Source organism: Vulpes vulpes, chromosome 15 (assembly GCF_048418805.1).
Source record: "Vulpes vulpes isolate BD-2025 chromosome 15, VulVul3, whole genome shotgun sequence".
NCBI classification, from domain to species: Eukaryota; Metazoa; Chordata; class Mammalia; order Carnivora; family Canidae; genus Vulpes; species Vulpes vulpes.
The window spans coordinates 84,521,300-84,546,267 of NC_132794.1; the positions used below are offsets into that span (position 1 = coordinate 84,521,300).

Below are 24,968 nucleotides of genomic sequence, written 5' to 3' on the forward strand. Positions count from 1 at the left end.
GTAATCCAAGTAAAGTCTATAGTTAATACTATTGCTAATAACCTATGTTAGTTTTTTAGTTTTAACAAAGATGTCATATTTATATAAGATGTTGACATTAGGGGAAACAGGCTGAAAACTCTCTAAACTATCTTTGCAATCTCAACATCATATGCTTCCTGATATGATGCAATGAGAAGGGTACAATATCACTTATACGGTACTCTTTAAAAAAAATGTATACCTGAATTTAGCCATTAGGAAATAGCATTGAGAGACATTCTTTAAATGACTAGATGGTGCCCTTCAAAACTGTCAAGGTCATGAAAGACAAAGGAATTCTCCCATATTGGGGAAACTTAGGAGACATGACAACTAAAATGAAATGAATGATCCTGAATTCCATTCTGGACCCAAAAAAGATCATTAGTAGGTAATTGGAAACATTTGAATAAGGTGTGTATATTTGCTAATACTAATTCTTGGTTTTGATGAATTTTTTTGTGGTCATAAAAGATACTAACATTTGCGAAATAGAAATAGTATAGGAATTCTTTCTCCTGTTTTTGCATTTTTTTTAAAGTCTGAAATTATTTCAAAATTTAAAGTTAAAAAGCTTACCAAAAGGTGATATTGGTATAGTGTAGACAGCTCCAAACACCCATCCCTCCACAGAAACATTAGAAAGAAACCCCAGAAACTGTTAAAGCCAACTTTGGAACTCTGGAAAATAGTAAAAAATTTAGAGCCACCAAGCAAATGCTGAATCAAGAAAAAGAACCTAAAAGACGTAGGAAATCTCCGTGCCATTTTTCCTTGCCCTTGCTCCACCCCTTCCTGGTGAAGTGGCAGTCTTGAATTTAGCGACCTAAGTTCCCAATGTGGGGCCTTGGCCTTGGCTCCAGAGAGAGCAGAGCAGACCTATTAGCAAGTCATTGTGTTTGTTTGTTCTACTCTGTCTGAAGGCTACCTGAAGGATTCACACAAGGTGTATCTGTGTTTCACCTAACTCAGAAATTACTCACAGAAGCAAAGTAGACATAGCTCAGACATTGTAAGGTAGGAAAAACAAAACAAAACAAAACAAAACAAAAAAACAACCTCTGTAGATGCCTGGGGCAAAAAGACTACAATTGAGACATACAATAGACTGCCTACAGTTTGGGAATAAAGCTGGGGCTTGTTTTTTTTGTTTGTTTGTTTGTTTGTTTGTTTTTAATTAAGGCATACATGAAAGCCCGCATATATACTAGGGAGTTTAGAAAGCCATATACATGCCCAAGACAGGACACATTCTCAGAAAAGACCCAAGAAGACCCTAGCTTTCCACTCCAGATTATCTCTAGGCTTGGTGCAAGTAGCAGGTGAGGGCTAAGGCAGAATTGTAAGAAGTCTGGCTAAACGTTAAGAATACCCCAACATAGGGGGATCCCTGGGTGGCGCAGCGGTTCAGCGCCTGCCTCTGGCCCAGGGCGCGATCCTGGAGACCCGGGATCGAATCCCACATCGGGCTCCCGGTGCATGGAGCCTGCTTCTCCCTCTGCCTATGTCTCTCCCTCTCTCTCTCTCTCTCTCTCTCTCTGTGACTATCATAAAAAAAAAAAAAATTAAAAAAAAAAAAAAAGAATACCCCAACATAGCCAGTCTGTGAAGAATGGAAGAAATGTTTGTTTTTTGTTTGATTGGTGTCTTAACTCCTGGCATCAAGGAAATATCTTTCAAAGGACTAACTGAATACAGGTAAGAAACAGAGACTTCAGTGACCGTATACAAGGAATACAGTCTCTACAAAAAATAGTTTGGAAAAAAAAAATCACAGACAAATGGACAGCTGTGGCCTTCAATAATCAAGAACAGCAAACTCTGGAAAAGAAAGAAAGTCTGATTTCCAGAGTTACCATATTATAATATTCAAATGTACACTTTTCAATAAAAAAAATCACGGGACACCTGGGTGGCTCAGTGGTTTAGCACCTGCCTTTGGCCCAGGTCGTGGGGTCGTGGAGTTCTGGAATCGAGTCCCACATCGGGCTCCCTGCAGAGAGCCTGCTTCTCCCTCTGTCTCTGCCTCTGCCTCTCTCTCTGTCTCTCTGTCTCTCTGTGTCTCTCATGAATAAATAAATTTTAAAAAATCACAAAATTATGCAAAGATACAAGAAAGTATGGCCTATTTAAGAGATAAAAATAAAATGACAGAAAATATATACAAAGAAGACCAGACATTGGAGTTACTGGACAAAGACTTTAAATTGACATCTTAAATATGCTCAAATAGCTAAAGGAAACCGAAAAAATAGTGTATGAACGCAATAAAAATATCAATACAGAAATAGAAATTGTAAGACGGCACCAAATAGAAATTCTGGAGCTGAAAATACAGTAACTGAAATAAAAAGTTCACTAGAGGGGTTCAACAGTGGATTGAGCAGAGAGAAGAAACAAATCAGTGAACTTGATAGGACAATTGAAACTATCCATACTGAGGAGCAGAAATTAAAAAAAGGAAAGTGAACAGATCCTAAGATATTTGGGGGTATCGTCAAACCAACCAACCAACATATGTATTTTGGGAGTCCCAGAAGGAGGAGACAGAGAAAGTGGCCAAAGGGATTACTTAAAGAAATAGTGACCAAAAACTTCCCAGTTTGATGACTCTATATGTCCAGGAAGCTCAGCAAACTCCACGTATGATAATTTCAAAGACATTCATACTGAGACATATTATAATTGGATTATCAAAAGACAAAGACAGAATCTTAAAAGCACTAAGAGAAAAAAAAACTCATTACGTTCAAGGGATGAGACTAACAGCCAAATTCTTAGGCAGGAGGCAATGTTTAAAATGTTGGTGAGAGGGCCTTAGATGGCTCAGGTGGTTAAGTGGCTGGCTTTTGATTTTGGCTCAAGTCATGATTTCTGAGTCCTTGGATCAAGCCCTAAGACTCCATGGGGGGTCTGCTTGAAGATTCATTCTCTCTCCCCCTCTCCCTCCCCCTTACCCTGCTCATGTGCATGCAAGCTCTCTCACTCTCTCTCAAATAAGCAAATGGATCTTTAAAAACAAATGTTGGGGAAAGTCAAGAATTCTACATCTGGCAAAACTATTTTTCAAGAATGAAGTAGAAATTAAGATATTACCAGATAAGCAAAAGCTGAGATAGTTTGTGAAGGATAGACCTGTAGTATAAGAAGTGTTAAAGGGAGTTCTCAGGTCCAAATTTAGGCCATATGGAGAAATAAAAAGTCTTAGATGAATGTCATTACACAGGTAAATAAAAAATCAATATTATTGCATTTTTAAATTTGTAACTCTACTTTTAATTTCCTATTGATTTATTTTTTTTCTTTTTTTTTTTTTCCTATTGATTTAAAAGACAAATGCTAAGAAAAAAAAATCTATGTCGTTGGCACATGAAGTGAAAAACTATCAGTTTTGTAAAAAAAAAAAGTGTGTGTATATACATGTGTGTATGCAAACAGATCACACATACACACACGTGCCTGTATGTTATAGAGCATCTATGGGCATAGAACATCGCTGAAGGGATATATAAGAACACTAATCAGTTGTTTCTCTTATAATTCTCCAGCTAGATGAACATACTCCAGGCAGCTAACTCTTATTTCTTGTCTCAAATCTGCCACTTTTTTCATTTCTCCATTTCCAAAAAGGTAATACCACTTATCTAGTTGATGACAGAATAGTGGAAAACAGGTTTGTTTCTTCCCTTTTCCTCACCCAGCCCCCATTAAATTGATCATTAAATCCTGTTAATTTTATCTTTAAAACATATCTCAACCTTGCTACTTCTATTCAGAAGATGTTGACTGTCCCCAAATGTTTGTTGTTCTTTTCATCCTTGATCATAGAACTCTTGAGTTTTCACAGGATATGTAGTCTCTAGAGTGACAATTTTATTTCTCAACACACTCCTTGCAAGTAGATGGGGCCATGTGAGTAAGTTATAGTCAATGAGTTTTCACTAAAAGTATCGAGTATCATTTCTAAAAATGCTTTTAAAAGGGACTGGACATGCCTTTTCTCCTTCTTTTCTCATTCATGTTGGCTGGAATAAAAACAGAATGGCTTGAGTTAGAGCAGCTATCTTGGACTAGGAGGTGGTAGTCACATATTGAGAAGAGGGAATCTAGTCCTTGGTGATTGTGGAGCCACTAATCTAATTCTAGGTGGACTATGTGCAGACTTCAGTTATTTTTTTTTTTTTAAGTCTTCTATTGGGCAGCCTGGGTGGCTCAGCAGTTTAGTGCTGCCTTCAGCCCAGGGTGTTATCCTGGAGTCCTGGGATCGAGTCCCATGTCAGGCTCCCTGCATGGAGCCTGTTTTTCCCTCTGCCTGTGTCTGTGCCTCTCTCTGTGTGTGTCTCATGAATAAATAAATAAAGTCTTTAAAAAAAATAAAAAGTCTTTTATTGAAATTCAATTTAGTTACCATATAATGTATTATTAGTTTCAGGGGTAGAATTTAGTGATTCATCAGTTGCATATAACACTCAGTGCCCTCCTTGATGCCCATTACCCAATTACACAGACTTCTGTTATATGAGAGGGACACAAACATCTGTCTTTCCAAGTCACTGTAGTTTGGAGTTTTCTGTCACAGCTATTCCTAATTACAAATGATAAAATATCTCTCCATTTTGACCATCAACCCCTTGGTCCAAGCCCAACACATCCACCTGAACTATTGCATTAGCATCTTGACTGTTCCAGCCACATCCAATCTTGACCTCTCTCTCCATTCAATTCTACACATTCCAACCAGAATAGTTTTGTGACTACACATGAAGGAGCAAATGACTCCCTTGTTTGTAAACCTTTAATGAATATTCATTAGTTGTAGAGTAAGTTGGAAATTCTCAACATAGCCTGTGCAATCTTTCATTTTCTGGCCTCTGAAACTTCAGCTTATCTCTTGGTACTTTTCCCCAAATTCTCTGGCCTTCAATCATATCAAAGCCTTAAATATCCTATGCCCTCTATTGTTATATTTATCTTAAGTCTTCTTTTCCCAATCCTTATTGCCTAACTAACTTCTAATCTTTCAGGTCTCTGAGAAAATGTAATTTCTTCAGGAATTGCAGTCAGGGGCCATTACTATACTTCCTCATGGCATTATAGACTTTAAAAAATAGTCTTTACTCCCACTTACATAATTATTTGTGCAATTATTCATTTAATATTTCGAATAGTGCATAGGCCTAATGTACCTATAGATATATTCCATGGCCCACATAGACTTTTGGTTTTTGGTTTTCTTAAAATTAAATGAAGAACTTTAGTTAGTACATCTTCTTTTCAGTTTGTCACAGGTCCTACCCAGTCATTCCATTTCACAAACTTATGTTTCTTTCCATCATCCTCTAGGCCTTAGTATCTTTGGCCTGTCTCCATTAAACTGGAAGCTCCATTAGGGTAAAGATGGTGCTTCCACATCACTCTTTGCCCTCTACCTTTATATCCTTGGGGCATATCAGAAGCTGTGGAAATCTTGTCAAATGAATGAAGGCAGTGAATGAACTGCCCTTGTCATAATTATTAACAGTCTTTTCCTTCCTTTGGCTTTATTTTCAATATAAGATACTATATGGAGATAAGTATGGGGAAGTAACCACTTGTTGACTTTCAAAACAATTTTGAACAAATTTAGCAAAAGATTCTGAACTTTAAAGTCAACCTTCACCTCCTTTTTTTTTTGACTAATCAACTAAATAGAAAGTGAAATCATATGTTTATAATTTTGCAAGTTTCAATAAGGTTACATCTAGGCATTCCATTCCTTGGGATGGGAACTCTATCTTCGCAATTTTTATTAAATCTAAAATTATTCCCAAATGCAAAGTTTATAAAATGGGGGAGGGAGAGGGGAGTCCCCTTCTCTTGGATTTCCAAGCTTACTTATGGATACTTTCAGCTCTAATTTGAACCAATTAACTCTTCCTTCCTAATTGTATTTTCTTCACACTCTTAACATCTTAAATAAAGCTTATTGAAAAGTACCACTCTTGGAGAATGTGTTCATATCGTGTCATTGTGTATAGTTCTGCAATTTGTGCACTGTACCTGGGTACCCAGATGGGAAGCCTGTAAGGGCTGAAACCAAGCCTATGTTTCCTACTAAGCTGCTGTGTACCCTGGCTTGTGGCTCCCCCAGCCCAGAGGAAGAAGGTACATTTATGCCAGCAGCAGACCTGTGCTCTTAGGGAGCAATCACTTCTCTTTGCTACCCCTAGTCCTGATCTTGCCACAGAGGAGAAGCTGTAAGAGAAAAGGAAGCTAAAACCCAGGGAGACGCCAACACTACTGATGGAGAGAGAGGGATTCTAGGTGGCAAACAGTCCTATGTCTTTTCTTGTCTTTTTTTTTTTTTAAGATTTTTAAAATTTATTTATTTGAGAGACAGCAAGCATGTGAGCTGGAGAAGAGGGGGAAGAGCAGAGGGAGAGGGACAATCAGACTCTGCACTGAACACATAGCTCCAAGGGGAGGAGCTTGATCTCATGACCCTGAGATCATGACTTGAGTTCTTTTTTTTTAAAAAGCTGATTTTTAAAAAAGCTGATTTTTTAAAAAAAGCTGATTTTAAAAAAGCTGATTTTTTTTAAAAAAGATTTTATTTATTTATTCATGAGTGATGCAGTGAGACAGAGAGGCAGAGACACAGTCAGAGGGAGAAGCAGGCCCCATGCAGAGAGCCTGATGTGGGACTTGATCCCAGGTCCCCAGGATCAAGCCCTGGGCTAAAGGCAGCACTAAACCACTGAGCCACCAGGGCTGCCCATGACTTGAGTTCTTGAAGAGTCTGATGTTTAACCGACTGAACCACCCAGGTGCTACTATCTTTTACTGTCTTAATCAGAAGGCCATATTCCTGGTTTCCCTAAGGTTTGGTGATTCAGTCCTTTTTTTTTTTCTTCAGTTAAATTGACCCCTTTTTGCTTTAGCTTGATCAGTTAACTTTTCATTTCTTACAGAATATCTTAGATTTCTTCTGGTTCTGACAAAGGATCAGCTGGGACAGATTATAGTAAATGTTCCACAACTGGCTCTGATTTCCATGGTATAAATATTGTGACCATAGCTAATTTCAAGCTACCAATGTGATGTCATAGAATCATACAACTGACTCTTGTAAGTGTTTAGGAGCTGGCTTTAGCAGATTACTGGAAAGCATCCATTAGGCCAAACTTCATCCACTGATGGGGTATGTAAATGGTGTTGGTCACCAAATGGTAAGCCCACAGGCTAAATATGACTTCAGATGTGCTCTGTTTAGCTTACAAGTGTTTAGATTTTGGGAGGTTAGTTGCCAGAATTTAAATATTATGATATTTTGCCTAAAAACACATATTCTACTTTTTCATGAGAAATGGGAATATATTGCAATATTGGATCAGGTGCTCAGAAAAATTCAGTGATGTGTCCAATGTGACATGAGATTATCCAAGGTTACACCAAGCATAAGTACCTGAATCAGAACAAGAACTCAGGTCTTGGGACTCCCAAACCAAAGCTTGTGCCACTTTTTCAGGTTGCCCTCTTATTGCCTCATCCATGATCATCTTTACAACCATAGCTTGCTTGGCATTTTCTTTGGAACTGGTGTTTCCTCTTTACAAAGTATATGTGACCCAGGGTTGTTAAAATCCTATATGGGCTCATAACTAGGTGAGTCATGGCAAAGATTCTATGCATTGACCTAACTCTTTTCCATGTTTACTTTTACTTTTTAGAATACTGATTGCTGTTTTTGTAAACACAATGGGGATCCACTTTGAAGAAGGAGGAGGAGGAGGAGAAGGAGGAGAAGAATATAGCAAAGGGAAGGGAAAAGCGAAAAACTACTCCTGGGGCACCTGGGTGGCTCAGTCATTTGAGCATCAGACTCTTGGTTTTAGCTCAGGTCATGATTGAGATTGAGCCCTGCAGCAGGCTCCGAACTCAGTGCAGAGTCTGCTTGAGAGTCTTTCCCACTCCCTCTCCTCCCCCACTCCCTTACACTCTGTCTCTAAAAAAGAAAAAAGGAAAGAAAGAAAAGAAAAAGAAAAACTACCCCTAAACACCTAAACACCATTTAATCCTTGTCATAAGAGAACATTGCTTCCAATGTTCTGTATGTACCCTATGTACATACAGAAAAAAAAGATTGCTAGATTGCTAGTCAGAAATGGGATCACTCTTGATGTGCTAGTTTAATCCTATTTAAATTTGACAAAAGAAAAAGGAACTAAAGTGAAGCTGTTAACAAAAGTGAAACTGAGGGAATTGAACTTTAAATGTTTGTTTATTACAAGGAACATTAGTTCTGAGGTACCTGGGTGGCTTAGTACCAGGGACCTGGGATTAAGCCCTGCATTGGGCATCTTGCTCAGTGGGGAGAGTCTGCTTCTCCCTCTGCCTCCTCCCATCCCCCCATCATGCTCCTTCTCACACTCTCCTTCTCTCTAAAATAATAAAGTCTTTTTAAAAAGCCAAAAAACAAGGAACATTAGTTCTTTTAAGATACTCCTAAGATTTAGAAAAGAAATTGTAGTAAGCATTGAAAGCTTTGAGTCATCAAGGGTTTTTTTTTTTTTTTTCACTTTCACATTACACTTCTAGAGAGTGTCTTTCATGCTCTCCTAGGAGAGCTAGGAGCATCAGTACACTAAACGGTCCTGTCTCCTCTTTTCTGTGCTGAGTCTAGTTGGTTCATTTCATTTTTATGTGGTTATGGTTTTTAATATTTACATTCTGTTTCATAACCATAATTTCCACAGTTGGTTAATCTTTGTTCTATATTTAAGTGAATTCAGTGTTCTGCACCAGTTTTTTTTTTAAATCATCTCCTCTTCATTCTTGAGTTCTTTGCTTTAATTCCTCTCTGATTTGTGTGAATTTCATCATCAAGTAGTCCCCTGTCCCCAAGAAGAGCTTATAGTAGCTATATTCCTGGAGTATGTGTTGACTTGAGAATATATTTGATGACCTTGAAAAAATAGCCTAGCTGGATATAAAATCTTGAGTTACACTTTTTCCCCCCTCAGAACGTGGTAGATATTGCTCTTTTGTCTTTTGACAAAAGGTACTGAATGTGGTCTTTTACCATGGCTTCTCCATTTATCTCCTTTTGGTTGAGTCATCAGTGGATGTTTTTTCTAAGGAGGGTTCATGTGTGTTATTTTTCCTGAGTTTGTTTATTTTCGTATTTGAGATGTTTGCTTGTTACATTAGTTATAGATGAATGACAACTTGTCTTTATGGATGTTCCAGTACCTCTGGCATGAAATAAGACCATAGAGAGATTGGGCAGTCCTGATGGCTCAGTGGTTTAGCACCGCCTTCAGCCCAGGGCATGATCCTGGATTCCCGGGATCGAGTCATGCGTCGGGCTCCTTGTAGGGAGCCTGCTTCTCCCTCTGCCTATGTCTCCGCATCTGTCTCTTTGTGTCTCTCATGAATAAATAAATAAATAATCTTAAAAAAGGGATCCCTGGGTGGCGCAGCGGTTTGGCGCCTGCCTTTGGCCCAGGGCGCGATCTTGGAGACCCGGGATCGAATCCCACATCGGGCTCCCCGTGCATGGAGCCTGCTTCTCCCTCCGCCTGTGTCTCTGCCTCTCTCTCTCTCTGTGACTATCATAAATAAATAAAAATTAAAAAAAAAAATAATCTTAAAAAAAAGAGAGAGAGAGAGAGAGACCAGGGAGAGTTTGAAGCCTGCTGGGCTTGCAAAAAAAACAAAACAAAACAAACAAACAAAACTAAACAAAAACCTTTGTAAATGACTTACTTTATTGCTTGTTTTCCTAAAGAATTGTTTATCCTTAGAGTCCAGTTACAACTGGAATGTATCTCAATTATTTATGCTATGACATTTTTTTGTTTACAAAGTGTGTGCTCCTTTAATATGTAGCTTTAGTTCTTTTCTAATGTCAGGGAAATTGTCTTTTAGAACTTTAAACAATTTTCTATATGATTTGTTAGGTTTGCTGCTTCAGGGATGTCTGTTGTCATTATGTCAGAGTGTTTGTGTCTGTTTTCCATTCCTATTATCCTCTCTCTACTTATTTTAATGTCTTTGAATTTTTCCTTGCATTTGTTAAAAAGCAAAATTAAAACCTATTTATTGCATTAATGATTCAATTTTCAGCAAATATGTATTATTTCTCCTTTAGTTTATATTTTCTTAATAGTTCTTCAGTAGTATTGCCTTGGCCCTCGATTTGTTTCCTTAACTTCTGTCTCCCTTTTCATCTCTTTCTGCTGTTTTAGTTTCTTATCATTTTCTTCATTTTTTTGTTGCAGCATATTTGCATAGCTGCCATGCTACTTTTGAAAATCCTCTCATGCTTAATATGTGGAGCTATTTCCAGACCTTCCACTTGCTCACATATAGCTTGGTTAATTCTTCCTTCTTCTTTACCTATTTTTCTTTTCTTCAAGTATCAATCTGAGGGGTACTTTTAACTAGCTTGAAGGTGTGAGGAGAAGGGGAGGGACTGCTCAGCTGAGCTGTGCCCAGGGAAGATCCATCCCTGGGAGAAAATTCTAGATTTAGAGTCAGATAGTCTCATCAGCAGTACCAAGCATGTGTAACCATACCAGCAAAGTCCATAAGACATCACAGGAGTTCCCTACCATAATGAAATAACTGTGTGGTAAGTAACACTTTATTGAGCATTTACTCTGTACCAGACATTGGAAGAAATAATTTGCTACCTTTATTATGTATTTAAGATGCCAGTCCTGTGCTAAGTGCATTATATATTATTTTATTTATTCAATACAATATGGAAATACCTTTATCAGCCACCATTTTTTGAATGAGGGAGCTCAGGCTTAGAGAAGCTACATAATCTGCTACAAGTCATACAGCTAATAATGACAGAGCTGAGCTTTGGAACCATGTCTAAGCCATAAATGTTTATATGGAAAGATTTTTTTTTTTTTTTAAGATTTTATTTACTTATTCGTGAGAGACACACACAGAGAGACGCAGAGACACAGGCACAGGGAGAAGCAGGCTCCATGCAGGGAGCCCGACGTTCGACTAGATCCCGGGTCTCCAGGGTCACACTCTGGGCTGAAGGTGGCGCTAAACCGCTGAGCCACCTGGACTGCCCGGAAAGATTCTTTTATCAGGAAATTTGATGTATTGTCGAGAAATACTTGTAGGACCTTGCTCCACTGTGGTTTGCATGTAATCTATTAAAAGCTGAGCAATGTTTCTTTTCCAAAAGTAATTCTAATTTATTGATGAACTATGATATAGACTTGCTTCAAAATGATCTGGGCAGGGGAGGGGACACTGGGTGAGGGAATGGATGGAACAAGATTAACCATAGGTTAATGAGTGAAGCTGGGTGACTTGACGCGTGGAGGCTCATTGTACAGACGTAAATAATAATTGTTCAATTAATGACTTTTCATAGTGGGGCTCTTGAAATTTATACCACATTTTATTTTAGTTTTAAAATTTTTTAAAATTTTTATTTATTTATGATAGTCACACACACACACACAGAGAGAGAGAGAGGCAGAGACATAGGCAGAGGGAGAAGCAGGCTCCATGCACCGGGAGCCCGATGTGGGATTCGATCCCGGGTCTCCAGGATCGCGCCCTGGGCCAAAGGCAGGCGCTAAACCACCGCGCCACCCAGGAATCCCTATACCACATTTTAAGCAGCGACTTCTTTGCTTTTGGTGTAATGACTATTTGTCATTATACCAGAACTCTGAGAGAATAAATTTTTATTGTTCCATCCATGTAATATGTGGTACTTTGTTATGGCAGCCTTAGCAAACTAATACACTTACTTAAGTTTGTTTTCCTTGTTCATTTAGAGGAAACATTTTAAGGAATGGATTAAACTCACTGAGTGAAGGATAGCTGTACTTTTCTCTTTGGATATGTTTGGAATTTTCTATAATAAAAACTTCAAAAATGTTAAAAAATACTTCTGGTGAGTAGGCTTTCATATAGAATATTATTGATCTCCAATGACCTACTTTGACATTATGTAAATAGGAATCATTCAGAGAGGTGGTATTTAAAATAAGTCATAGCTGGCCAGTGGGGAAGTTCTGCCCCTTTTCTGAGCAGGAGCCTGATACTAATGGTGTTGAATGCCTGTAAGTAATAATCTGAGATTTGGATTTTGACCATCTGTTCTACATGGGTCAAGATTATTTCAAGATTAAATTTGGTTGCTTATGTACCTTATGACCCATCTATACAGATCCATTTCCTATTCAGGGGCTTTGGTTTTCATATAAACCAATGTGGCAAAGTGGTTCAGAGCAGTCTTCTATAGTCAACAGACCTGAATTGGAATGCTGGCTCCACTAATTACTATCTGGGTGCTTAATCTTAGATACATTGTCTTCTCTAAATACTTTCTTCATCTGTAACATGGGGGTAATGACATCTGTCTTTGAGATTGTTGGAAGGAGTAAATGAGATCATATATATATAATGTACTTGGCACAATGCCTGGCCATTGTTATTACGTTGTCTTAAAAAGATGTGGCAATTCAGAGTGACTAAATCTTTGGCTTATGTCCACTTGACATGACCTGGGCTGAACTATCATTTGTGTCATTTTCGGTGTGGTACCACTTCTCTTAAGGTGACTAAAGTCAGCAGGCATCCTTCCCTTTATTTCACAATTTTAAGCCTCATGTGAACTGCAGGAAATAAACAGATTTCAACATGCTTAGGGAAATAGGAAGGTTCAAGTAGGAAGAAGGTCCACCTGTCATAGAAACCCAACAGAGGTAAAGTCATCTAGTCAATAAATATTTATTGCATGCCAGTATATGGCAAGCTCTATTCTATATGATGGGGATATAGCAATAGACAAAAATGACCAAAATCCAAGCTTGGGAATGAAAGTTACATTCATGTGGGGCATCTGGTAGGTGTTGTTTATGGAGTATGCATAATGAGAAGGAAATATATGGTAAGTTTCCTGCTGTTGAACCAGTGATCAAATTGCACACAAGAATATAAAATTATATATGTTAGATGTATATGTACTTTGCCTATAAGAGGGGTCCAATAAATGAGGCATGAGTAAACGATTGTGAAAAACTGAAAGAATAGTGAAACTCAAGAGAGAGTGTGGTTTGTAGGTGTAAAGGTTCAGATTGCACTGGTTCATGGGTATATACTTTATTTATTTATTTATTTAGATTAAAAACATTTTTTAAAAAAGATTTTATTTATTTATTCATGAGAAACAGAGAGACAGAGAGGCAGAGACAGGCAGAGGGAGAAGCAGGCTCCATGCAAGGAGCCTAACGTGGGACTCGACGCTGGATTTCCAGGATCATGCCCTGGGCCAAAGGTGGTGCTAAACTGCTGAGCTACCCAGGCTGCCCCAGATTAAAAAAAATTTTTTAAGTTGATTTCTACACCCAACATGGGGCTTGAGCTCAACCTTGAGAACAAGAGTTTCATGCTTCACTGTCTGAGCCAGCCAGGTGCCCTAGTTCATGGATATATGTTTTATAACAACCTTTAATCCAGTGATCTATATTATGCTTTAATAAAACTTTTTAAAAAGTAATTAAAGGAGGAAAGGAAAAAAACCCTAACCCTACAAGATAGAAGTCATTATCCTCATCCTTCATAGAAGGAAACTGAGGCTCTCAGTTAAATATAATTTGCTCTAGATCTCACAGCTAATAAGTGCCAGCGATAGATTTGAATGCAGTTCTAAAGTCCATTCTGTTTTGATTGTTTTGGGTGTAAGCTTCCTTGGAAGCATGGTGTTAACATTTGAAAAGAAGAACTTGTTCATTCAAACTCATCTTTAATTAATAAATTTGATATTTGTCACCCCGTCTGTTCTCAGGAAGGAAGGAAAGTGAACTAAATCAGTCTGAGATACCCTTTCACATTCCATTCTGCATCCTCTTTCCACTTCTTCCTTCTCTTCCCTTCTATTATTTAGAAGGTGATTTCCGGGTACATAATTGAAGAAATGGAAAACTCTAGCGTTGGGTTATTAGTAGAGTATCTCCCCTTGTCCACAGTTTTGCTTTCCATAGTCTCAGTTACCCATGGTCAGCTGTGGTCCAGAAGATGATGATCCTCCTTCTGATGTGTTGTCAGGTCAGTAGTAGCCTGATGTCACGTCACAGTACTTGTGTCACTCACCTCACTCAACTCATCATGTAGGCATTTTATCATCTCACATCATTACAAGAAGTGTGAGTACAGTACAATAAAATATTTTGAGAGAGAGACATTTGCATACAGTTCATGATAGTATATTGTTATAATTGTTTTATATTAGTTATTGTTGGTAATCTCTTACTGTGCTTAATTTATAAGTTAAACTTTATCTTTGGCAAGTATGTATAGGAAAGAACATAATATATAGGTTTCAGTACTATCCGTGGTTTTAAGCATCTACTTGGGGTCTTGGAATGTATTTTTCCTGGATAAGGTGGAAACTACTGTATTTCAGTATCTCTGGTGAAAATTGGTTGTTTTTGACTGCCCAGTGTCCATTTTCTAATCTTCTGGTAATAGCATCTGTAGCAGTCAGAATTGTATTTGGCTACAAGTAACAGAAAACACAACTAACAACGGCTTTAACAAATAAGGGTTTCTTGTATCGCATGATAAGTCTGGAGGTTGAGAGTCAGGGCTAAAGCAAAGGCTCATTGGAGCTATCAGGTACCTAGAAAATTTCTATTTTTCTGGTCTACCAGCTTTGGGAGGTGTTCATATGCAGCCTCATGCTTTTTGCTTCATAGTGATAAGATGGCTGCTGCCTTCCTGGCATCACATTCATATTCCAAGTAGAAAGGAGGTAGAGGGTAAAAGAGCAAAAGAACCATGCCAGATCTTTTTTCTAGCAAAGCATATCTTTCTAAAAGGCTCTACTTAGCAAACTAATGCTTATTTCTTATTAGCTGGGGCTGTATCACATGAACACTTCTAGACCAATATTATAGGGCTGAAGGAATAAAATTTCTTTTTTTTTCAATTGAAAGAGGTTTAATAAAAAGATGAATGTACATAATTTATAAATGGAATTTCAGAAGTCAGGATCATTGCCCAAAAAAATCAATTGAAAGCAGAATACTGAAGCCTAATATATTTGCATGACATTTAACAATTGTTTTGCATACAAAAAAGAAACATGAAGAAAAGGGAATACTTTATTTATTTTTTTTTTAATTTTTATTTATTTATGATAGTCAAAGAGAGAGAGAGAGGCAGAGACACAGGCAGAGGGAGAAGCGGACTCCATGCACCGGGAGCCCAACGTGGGATTCGATCCCGGGTCTCCAGGATCGCGCCCTGGGCCAAAGGCAGGCGCCAAACCGCTGCGCCACCCAGGGATCCCCGAAAAGGGAATACTTTAGATTGGAACTTAAGACACAAATCAAGTACTACCAAGAAATACTACATATAACTTCATTTTTCTTTTGAATTAAGAGGCTTTATACAAAGCTGATTTCATGAACAAAACAAATCACACATTGATAATTACCATAACGTTTTATGGATCCAAAAGCATAATATCTACTATGAAATATGAGTCACTGTATATCTTTAGTTTGAAGAATCATCATGATGCAGATGCAACAATTTAGATTTACTTCCCACCTCTACAATTAAATACTAAAACCTTTTGGGAGATCATGATACTTCTATTATCAATTTGAAATTGTTTCATTTTTCAAATATCTTTCTTAGAAATAAAAGGCACAATCACAATGTATGCTAAGCACCATTCCTAAAAAAGAAATCTTTAATCACATGGTGTTGGTTGGGGCTTAAAAATGCACTTATTTTGGGAATAGTTTTTGCATAAGCACAATTTGATAACGTTAAAAAGGCAGATAGTGATTGCTGCAAACAAATTATTAGCTCCTGTAAAGTACCAAGGTGCATTCTTGATATATTAAGGCATTTGGAGACAAGAGACACCTCTATAGTTTCCTTATCTTAGAGCTTGCTTTTACTCTTGAAAGTATTCTTCAAATGTTTGACAGAGGAAATGTCCCCTGCTCCATCAGGCCAGTTGTCATGATCTGGTACGTCAAATATGTGCGTATACAAGACTGGCCCCCGTCCATGTTCACCAACTGTCCAGTGATGAAGGAAGCTGCAGGGGACAGCAGGAAGCAGACCACCAAGGAGATCTCCTCAGGCACTCCAATTCACTTAGCTGGGATTTTCTCAAAGTACCCTGCAAATACGTTTTCTGCCAAAGGACCATAGTTGTCAACAGCACTCGGGGAATAAATGGTTCCAGGGGCAACACAGGTGATTCTTATTCCACTGTTGGCCCATTCCACAGCTATGGATTTGGTGAGCTTGTAAACCCCTGCTCTGGCAGCTCCACTATGCGTAAATCCTGGATATCCATTTCTAGTAAGGATAATAATATTGACAATAGATCCTCCATGCTCTTTCATCCAGGAGTTGTAAACTGCTTTGCACATGTAGAAGGTGCCTGTCAGGTTGGTTTCAATCACAGCATGCCATCCCTTTGCATTAATGTTTTCCATAGAAGCCATGAACTGGCCTCCTCCATTGTTTACCAAAAAGTTGATTTTACCATAAATCTCTAGGGTGGATCTGACCAAATTGTTCACCTCTTCTTTGCAAATGTTGCATTTTATGGGAGTGACCTGAGCCTGGTTGGTCAGGGGTAGGCTGGCCCTCAGTTCATCTGCAGTAGATTTTAATCGATTAAAATTATGAGATGCAATGACCATATTACATCCCAGATGCAGGAGCTCGGTGGCGATGGCCTTCCCGATGCCCGTGGCCCCGCTGGTGACGATGGCCAGCTGGTGCTGCAGCAAGCCAGGAGCCAGGAAGCTCCTGCACTCACCCCATGGCTTTATGTCGTCGGAGGGCCTGGCTTGCTGCAGCGCGGGGCTCCCCAGGTCCAGGAATAAAATTTCTAATAATTCATCTTGGTGGTGAGGATAAAAGCAAACTCTCCTTCTGATCAAGATCTCTGTTCTACCTGAATCATTAGAATTCTGTGCAGGGTAAGGGGGAAATGTATGTTGAGTGGCAGTGGACAGTATCTGCTATGGAACCTCCACTTTCCTTTGGGGAACCCACTTTCTCTCATGTTCAGCCCATGTGGATCAGATGGAGCATTCCCATTCACGAGCCATGTGTAGAGAGGACAGGCAGGATGCCTCTAATTCCTGGAAGAAGCTCCACTGGAGTTATTGAGGAAGTGAAGCCTTCTTGCTGGGAGCACTGGCTGTAAGGCAACTTAAGTCTTGATCTACCAGGACCCCTGCAGGCATGGGTTTTTTTTTTAAGATACAGAGGTCAGATGGAGGGAGGGCTTGATAATATGGGACCCTGGTCAAGTTAAGTTTATATCTAGAATTTCACTAGAATAGACTTTTTAGTTGCTCCAGCCCATGAATTCCTTCTGTGTGCCTAGTTCACATATGCGCACAGGATGTGGATTTTGCCATCAAGAGTCTCAACAAATAGTATACTCAGAGAGTCTCTTCTCTCAGGAGGCCCAGACTCTTCAGATATTGTTAACTTCTCACTAAAGAATTAACCAGGCAACCTGAGGGAGCCCATGACAGTCTATTATATAGCCAGTGTAGCAAATGACCTAGCAAACTGTATACAAGTATAAAAACAATGTGCCATTTCCTCAAGTTGCAATTGATATGTATTAGTTTTTGATAAATTCGTAAATTTCACTGTAATATAATTGTGCATTCTAAATCTAGTCCATAATTTTTTAAAAGATTTATTTATTTATTCATGAGAGAGAGAGAGAGAGAGAGAGAGAGAGGCAGAGACACAGGCAGGGACACAGGCAAAGAGAGAAACAGACTCCCGGGATCATGCCCTGACCGAAGACAGACACTAATTGCTGAGCCATCCAGGCATCCCAAATCTAGTCCATAATTGTGAAGCTTTCTATTACATAGACTCAGATTGCATAATTTTTTCCTTTTCTTTTCTTTTCTTTTCTTTTCTTTTCTTTTCTTTTCTTTTCTTTTCTTTTCTTTCCTTTTCCTTTCTCTCTTCTTTTTAAGGAGTGTATCGCTCATACAACTTGGGTTTCAGCTGTACTCACAAATGATAAATAAAATTACATTGGAATAAATGGAAATTAGGCTACATAAGTAAGGAGTATGACAAAACAGCACTCTCTTTTAAGCATAGAATCAGAAAGTCAACCCAAGGAGAATATTAAAGTGAATAAGAACTCACTTCCTAGCTCTAGCAAATGAAAAGAATAAAAGAGAATGTTATCATCAATAGATAATGTCTTTAATAAGATGGTAACGGGAAAGCAAGAACTTTAAATATTTTTGTTCATTTTTAAACTTCCATTGTTCTGGATACTCTGTGATCAGAAAACTAGAATAACCTGAAATGGAAAAAAAAATGAGCAAACAACAAAGACAGTGAAATGCTGGCTTGAAAAGCAGTAGCTCTTAACTGCCAAGGTCATTGTCTACTTTGAGAATATGATGAAAGCTAACTGCCGTCTTCTCAGAAAAATACACATGTTTTGCACACAGTTTCTGGGATTTATAGACATCTTAAAAACCAATCATGGACACTCCATCCTCAACATACAGATCCATGGATTCTAGATTAAAACCCCTCTTTTAAGCATGTTAGTCTTTGTTTTAAAAATCTTTTGGTGGGGATCCCTGGGTGGCTCAGCGGTTTGGCGCCTGCCTTTGGCCCAGGGTGGGATCCTGGAGTCCTGGGATCGAGTCCTGCGTCGGACCCCCGGCATGGAGCCTGCTTCTCCCTCTGCCTGTGTCTCTGCCTCTCTCTCTATGTCTATCATAAATAAGTAAATAAATCTTTAAAAAATAAAATAAAATAAATAAAACAAAATTCTTTTGGCAAGAAAGTGAAACTAACCAATTTGTCACATTCTGGTAAATAATAATAGCTATCATTTAAAAAACTCCTACGGTACAATATGGCATTGGGCTTGATAGTCTTAAATATATCATCTCATTGAATTCTTATAAGTCTTATTATAACCCAGGAAAGTTGATACTTTAGTTGGTCCTTGTTTTACAGACAGCAAAATTGGGGTTGACTTGAAGATATTAAATAACTTCATAAAGGTCACATAGCAGGGCAGGGATTAAATCCAGCCAGGTTTGTCTGATTCCAAAATTCACCATCCTCTTCTGCATGTCATTCCAATCTCCTTGTCCCAGCTTCTTGTTTTCAGTTGGGTACCACATTTTCACCTTTTTGGTTCATATTTGAGAAACCTACAGAAACATTTCACCATGTTCCTATGGGTTTCTTTAAAAACCCCTTCAGTCAGTCTCTGTCCAGAAATCACCCCATCAGAGAACCTTCATCTAAAATAAACTCCAGGGGGATCCCTGGGTGGCGCAGCGGTTTGGCGCCTGCCTTTGGCCCAGGGCGCGATCCTGGAGACTCAGGATCGAATCCCACATCGGGCTCCCGGTGCATGGAGCCTGCTTCCCCCTCTGCCTATGTCTCTGCCTCTCTCTCTCTCTCTGTGACTATCATAAATAAATAAAAATTAAAAAAATAAATAAATAAATAAAATAAACTCCAGGGGTGCTTGGGTGGCTCAGTCGGTTAAGCATCTGACTTTGGCTCAGGTCATGACCCAGGGTTCTGGGATCAAGCCCTGTGTTGGGCTCCCTGCTCAGCAGGGAGGCTGCTTCTCCCTCTCCCTCTGTACCTACCCCTGCTCACGCTCTCTCTTGTTCTCTCATGTGCTCCCTATCAAATAAATAAATCAAAGCTTTTAAAAAATAATAAAAATAATACCCCAATACTTTGTCACTCTGTTCCTTTACCTGCCTCATTTTTCTTCCTAGCACCTCTCATATACTGACATGTTATTACATTTTTATTTTATTATTGTCTGCATCTCCCTCCATGAAAGCAAGGACTCTGTTTTAGTTACTCTGCATCCTCAACATCTAGTATACAGCCTAGAATATGGGAGGTACTCTATCAATATATATTAATAAAGGGAAGAGTAAATGAATGACTATTTGGGGAAGCAAGAGAAGTACATATCTGGTCTTTGTTTCTGCTTCACATGGTCAGAACCTTCAACAAGTTCAGAACATTCCAGACCAGTGTTTCTCCAGCTGGGACAAGCTTCTCAGAAGAAATTCTCATGGACTTCTGCTTAAGATCTGCCAAAGTGAGGTGCCTGTTAGCATATCTGTTCCCTCTAACCCACAACCTTGGCAGTGTTCTTCCTTTTTCCTGTATTAAGGACTTTTCCCCATGGACCCTTTAAATGCCATTAGACCCACGACTGACCTCTCCAAACTCTCCTCAGTTTAATTCAATGAGAATATTTGCCTTTCCAACCAAGAACAATGTCACCAAACTCCTGTTTCCTAACCTTTTAGGAAGCCTAAGGATGTGGGACAAAAGTCTCACTATAATTAGCCAGATCAATTCTGCTCTGCTGCTCTGCTGTAATATGACTTCTTTGCCTGACCTGAATTTTTTCCTTTTTTAAAAATATTTTATTATTTATTTATTTTAAGAGAGAGAATGAGAGTGCATACATGCATGAGTAGAGGAGGGGCAAAGGAGAAGGAGAGGGAGAAGAAGAGAGAGACTCAAGCAGACTCTGTGCTGAGTGCAGAGCCTGATTTGGGGCTTATCTCATGACGCTGAGATCATGATCTGAGCTGAAACCAAGAGCTGGATGCTTACCTGATTGAACCACCAAGGTACCCCTGACCAGAATTTTCTTAATAAAATGAGTATCGTGTACTTTGTTCCCTTTTGGGGTTTGAAAATTGGTTTATTAATTTTTTCCTCATTTTTTTTCTTGGGCACTAAAGTTAAGATTACTGGTCTTTTAATGTCCCTTTAATAACATGGTCACCATGTGGATATTTAAAAATCTTCAGTATAAATTTGAAAGCATTTTGGGAGACCAGGTATGGTGTAAAAACTAGGACATTTTATCTATTTATAAAAAGACTTTATTTTGTAGATCAATTTTTGGTTCATAGAAAAATTGAATGGAAGGTACTGAGATCTCAAATAAACCCCTTGCCCCCACACAGGCATAACCTCCCCAATTGCTTATTTCTTTTTAGTGCTGAATACTATTTCATTGCCTGCATGTACCACAGTTTATCCATTCACCTAGTGAAGGAAATCTCAGTGGCCTCCAAGTTTTGGCAGTTATGAATAAAGCTGCTATAAACATTCATATGCAGGTTTTTGTGTGGACATACGTTTTCAACTTATCTGGGTAAATACCAAGGAACACAATGGCTGGATCATGTGGTAGAAACATGTTTCGTTTTGTAAGAAACTGCCAAACTGTCTTCCAAAATGTCTGTATCATTTTGCATTTCCACCAGCAATGAATGAGAGTTCCTGTTGTTGTTTTTTTCTTAAATATTTATTTATTTATTTATTTTTAAAGTAGGCTCCATGCCCAGCATGCAGCCCAATGCAGGGCTCAAATCAATGACCCTGAGATTGAGATCTGAGCTGACATCAAGAGCTGGACACTTTGACTGAGCCATCCAGACACCCTAAAGTTGTTTTTTATTTTTATTTTTTTATTTTTAAGTAATCTCTACACCCAACACAGGGCTTGAACTCACAACCTTGAGATCAACAGTCACATGCTCTACTGTCTGAGCTAGCCAGGTGTCCAAGAGTTCCTTTTGCTCCATGTCCTTGCCAGCATTTGGTAGTATTAGTGTTTTGGATTCTGACCATTCAAAAAGGTATGTAGTGGTGTCTCATTGTTTTAATTTGCAATTCCCTAATGACCTAAGATACTGAGTATCTTTTCATATGCTTATTTGCCATCTGTATATCTTCTCTAATGATGTGTTCAGATCTTTTGCCCATTTATTAATCAAGTTGTTAATTTTTTGAAAATTTGAGTATAGTTGACACATGATGTTACATTAGTTTCACAGGTAAAACAGTGATTTAACTTTTCAATACATTATGCTATGCTCTTCACAATGTAAGATTGTTAATTTATTACTGTTGAGTTTTAAAAGTTCTTTGTGTTATTTTGGACAACAGTTTTTTTTTTTTTTTTTAAGATTTTATTTACTTATTCATGAGAGACACAGAGAATGAGGCAGAGACTAGGCAGATGAATAAGCAGGCTCCCTGTGGCAAGCCCGATCCAGGCTCCCAAGACCCCGGGATCAGGACTTAAGCCAAAGGCAAACGCTCAACCACTGAGCCCCCAGCTGCCCCTGGACAACAGTTCTTTTTTAAAAGATTTTATTTATTTATTCATGAAAGTCACAGAGAGAGATGCAAAGACATAGGCAGAGGGAGAAGCAGGCTCCATGCAGGGAGCCTGATGTGGGACTCCATCCAGGGATTCCAGGATTACGCCCTGGGCTGAAGGCAGATGCTCAACCTCTGAGCCACCCAGGCGTCCCAACAGTTCTTTGTCACATGTCTTTTGCAAATATTTTCTCCCACTTTGTGACTTTTCTCATTCTCTTGATGTTGTCTTTCATAGAGCAAAACTTTTTACTTTTAATGAAGTCCAGTTTATAAATTCTTTCTTTCATGGATCACACCTTTATTTTCTTTAAGATTTTATGTATTTTTTTGAGAGAGAAAGAGAGAGAGTGAGAAAAAGTACCAGCATGGGGGAGGGGCAGAAGCAAAAGGAGAAGCGGGTAGCCAGCATGTGCGGAGCTTGATCCCAGGACCTGAAGATCATAAGGACCTGGAGATCATGACCCAACTGAAGATAGTCATTTAACTGACTGAGCCACCTACGTGCCCTGGATCACGCCTTTAGAGTTGTACCTAAAATGTTATAATCATACCCAAAATCATCTAGGTTTTCTCCTATGTTATTTTCCAAGTTTTATGTTTTACATTTGGGTCTATGATGCATTTTAAGTTAATTCAAAGGGTATAATATCTGTGTCTAGAGTCATTATTTTGCATGTGGTTGGAAGTCCAATTGTTCCATCAGCATTTATTGAAAGGACTATTTTTGCTCCATTGTATTTTCTTGCCTTCTTTGTTAAAGATTGTTCACTATATTTATGTAAGCTTATTTCTTTTTTATTTTTTATTTTATTTATTTATTTTTTGGGGGGTCTATTTCTTGATTCTATTCTCTCCATTGATTTATTTGTCTACTATTTTGTCAATACTACACTGTCTTGATTACAGCAGCTTTATAGTAACACTTAAAGTTGGCTATTGCCAGTTCTCCAACTTTGTTCTTCTCCTTTGGTATTGTGTTGGCTATTTTGGGTCTTTTGCCTCTACATATAACTTTAATATCAGTGTGTCAAAATCCACAAAATAACCTACTGGGATTTTGATGAATAATGACTTAAGTTTATTTATTTATTATTTTTATTTTTTTTTTAAGTTTATAAATAAGGTTGAGAAGAACTGACATCTTAACAATTCTGAGTCTATGAATGAACCTGAAATATTTCTCCATTCATTTAATTCTTTGATATCCTTCATCAGAGTTTTGTAGTTTTCCTCTTGTATATATCTTGTACATATTTTGTTAGGTTTATACCTAAATATTTCATTTTGGGGGGTGATAATGTAAATGGTATTATGTTTTTAAAATTTCAAATCCCAAATTATTCACTGATGGTATATAGGGAAGTGATTGGTTTTTTATATTAAACTTAAATTCTGCAATCTTGCTATAATCACTTATTATTTATGGGAGATTTTTGTCAGTCCTTTCAGATTTTCTATGATGATCATATCACCTTTGAACAAAAATAATTTTATTTCTTCCTTCCCAGTCAGTATATCTTTCATTTTCTTGTCTTATTGCATTATCTAGAACGTCTAGTATGATGTTTAAAAAAAATGGTGATAGGGGACATTTTTGCCTTGTTCTTGATTAGTGGGAGACCTTTAAGTTTCTTACCATTAAGTATGATGTTGATTGTAAGTTTTTTGTGCTTATTCTTTATTAAGTTGAGGAAGTTATCCTCCTACTTTACTAAGAGATTTTTTTTTTATCATGAATTGGTGTTGAATTTTGTCAAATGCTTTTCCTGCATCTATTGATATGATCATGTGATTTTTCCTCTTTAGCCTGTTGTTGTGATAGATTATATTAATTGTTTTTTAAAATTGATTTTTGAATGGTGACCCAGTCTGGAATACCTGGGACAAATCCCACTTGGTTATGATGTATAATTCCTTTTATTGTTGGATTCAATTTCCTAAATTTTCTTGAGGAGTTTTGCATCCATGTTCATGAGAGATACTGATCTGATGTTTTCTTTTCTTGTGGTATTTTTATCTGATATTAGGGAAATATCAGCTTCATAGAGCAAGTTCAGTAGTATTCTCTCTGTTTCCATCCTCTGAAGGATGATGCTCTTTGAAAGAGGATAGAAAATTGATATAATTTCTTTGTTAAATTTTTGGTAGAATTCACCAGTGGGCCCATCTGAGCTTGGCACTTTGTTTTGGAATGTTATTAACTATTTATTCACTTTAAAAAATAGATATAGACCTGTTCAGATTGACTATTTTTTCTTGCGTGAGTTTTATCAGGTTGTGTTATTCAAGGAATTGATTCATTTCATCTAAGCTATCAAATATGTGGGCATAGAATTGTTTATAATATTCTTTTATTATCTTTTTAATTCCCATGGAATCTGTAGCAATGTCCTCTCTTTCATTTGTGGCATTAGTAATTTGTGTCCTTTCTTTTTCTTTTAGTTAGTCTGGCTAAAGGCTTAGGGGGTTTTGATCTTTTCAGAGAACTAGCTTTTGGGTTCATTGATTTTCTTTGTTGATTTCCTATTTTCTATTTCATTGATTTCTGTTCTAATTCTTATTATTTATTTTTTTCTGATTAACTTGGATTTAATTTGCTCTTCTTTTCCTAGTTTCCTTAAGTGGAAACTTAGATTATTGATTTTCTAATATTCTTTTTTAATATGTGCATTCAATGCTATAAATTTCCCATCAAGCACTGCTTTCAC

At 37.9% G+C, this 24,968-nt stretch overlaps 1 protein-coding gene and 1 pseudogene across 4 annotated transcripts in view; one reads left to right on the forward strand and one right to left on the reverse strand.

The window, feature by feature from the left end:
* Positions 1-24,968, forward strand: part of EXOC6 (exocyst complex component 6) — a 352,011-nt gene that overhangs the window by 68,310 nt on the left and 258,733 nt on the right. The gene's annotated exons all lie outside the window — the stretch shown is intronic.
* LOC112928703 (peroxisomal trans-2-enoyl-CoA reductase pseudogene) lies at positions 15,734-19,217 on the reverse strand (annotated as a pseudogene).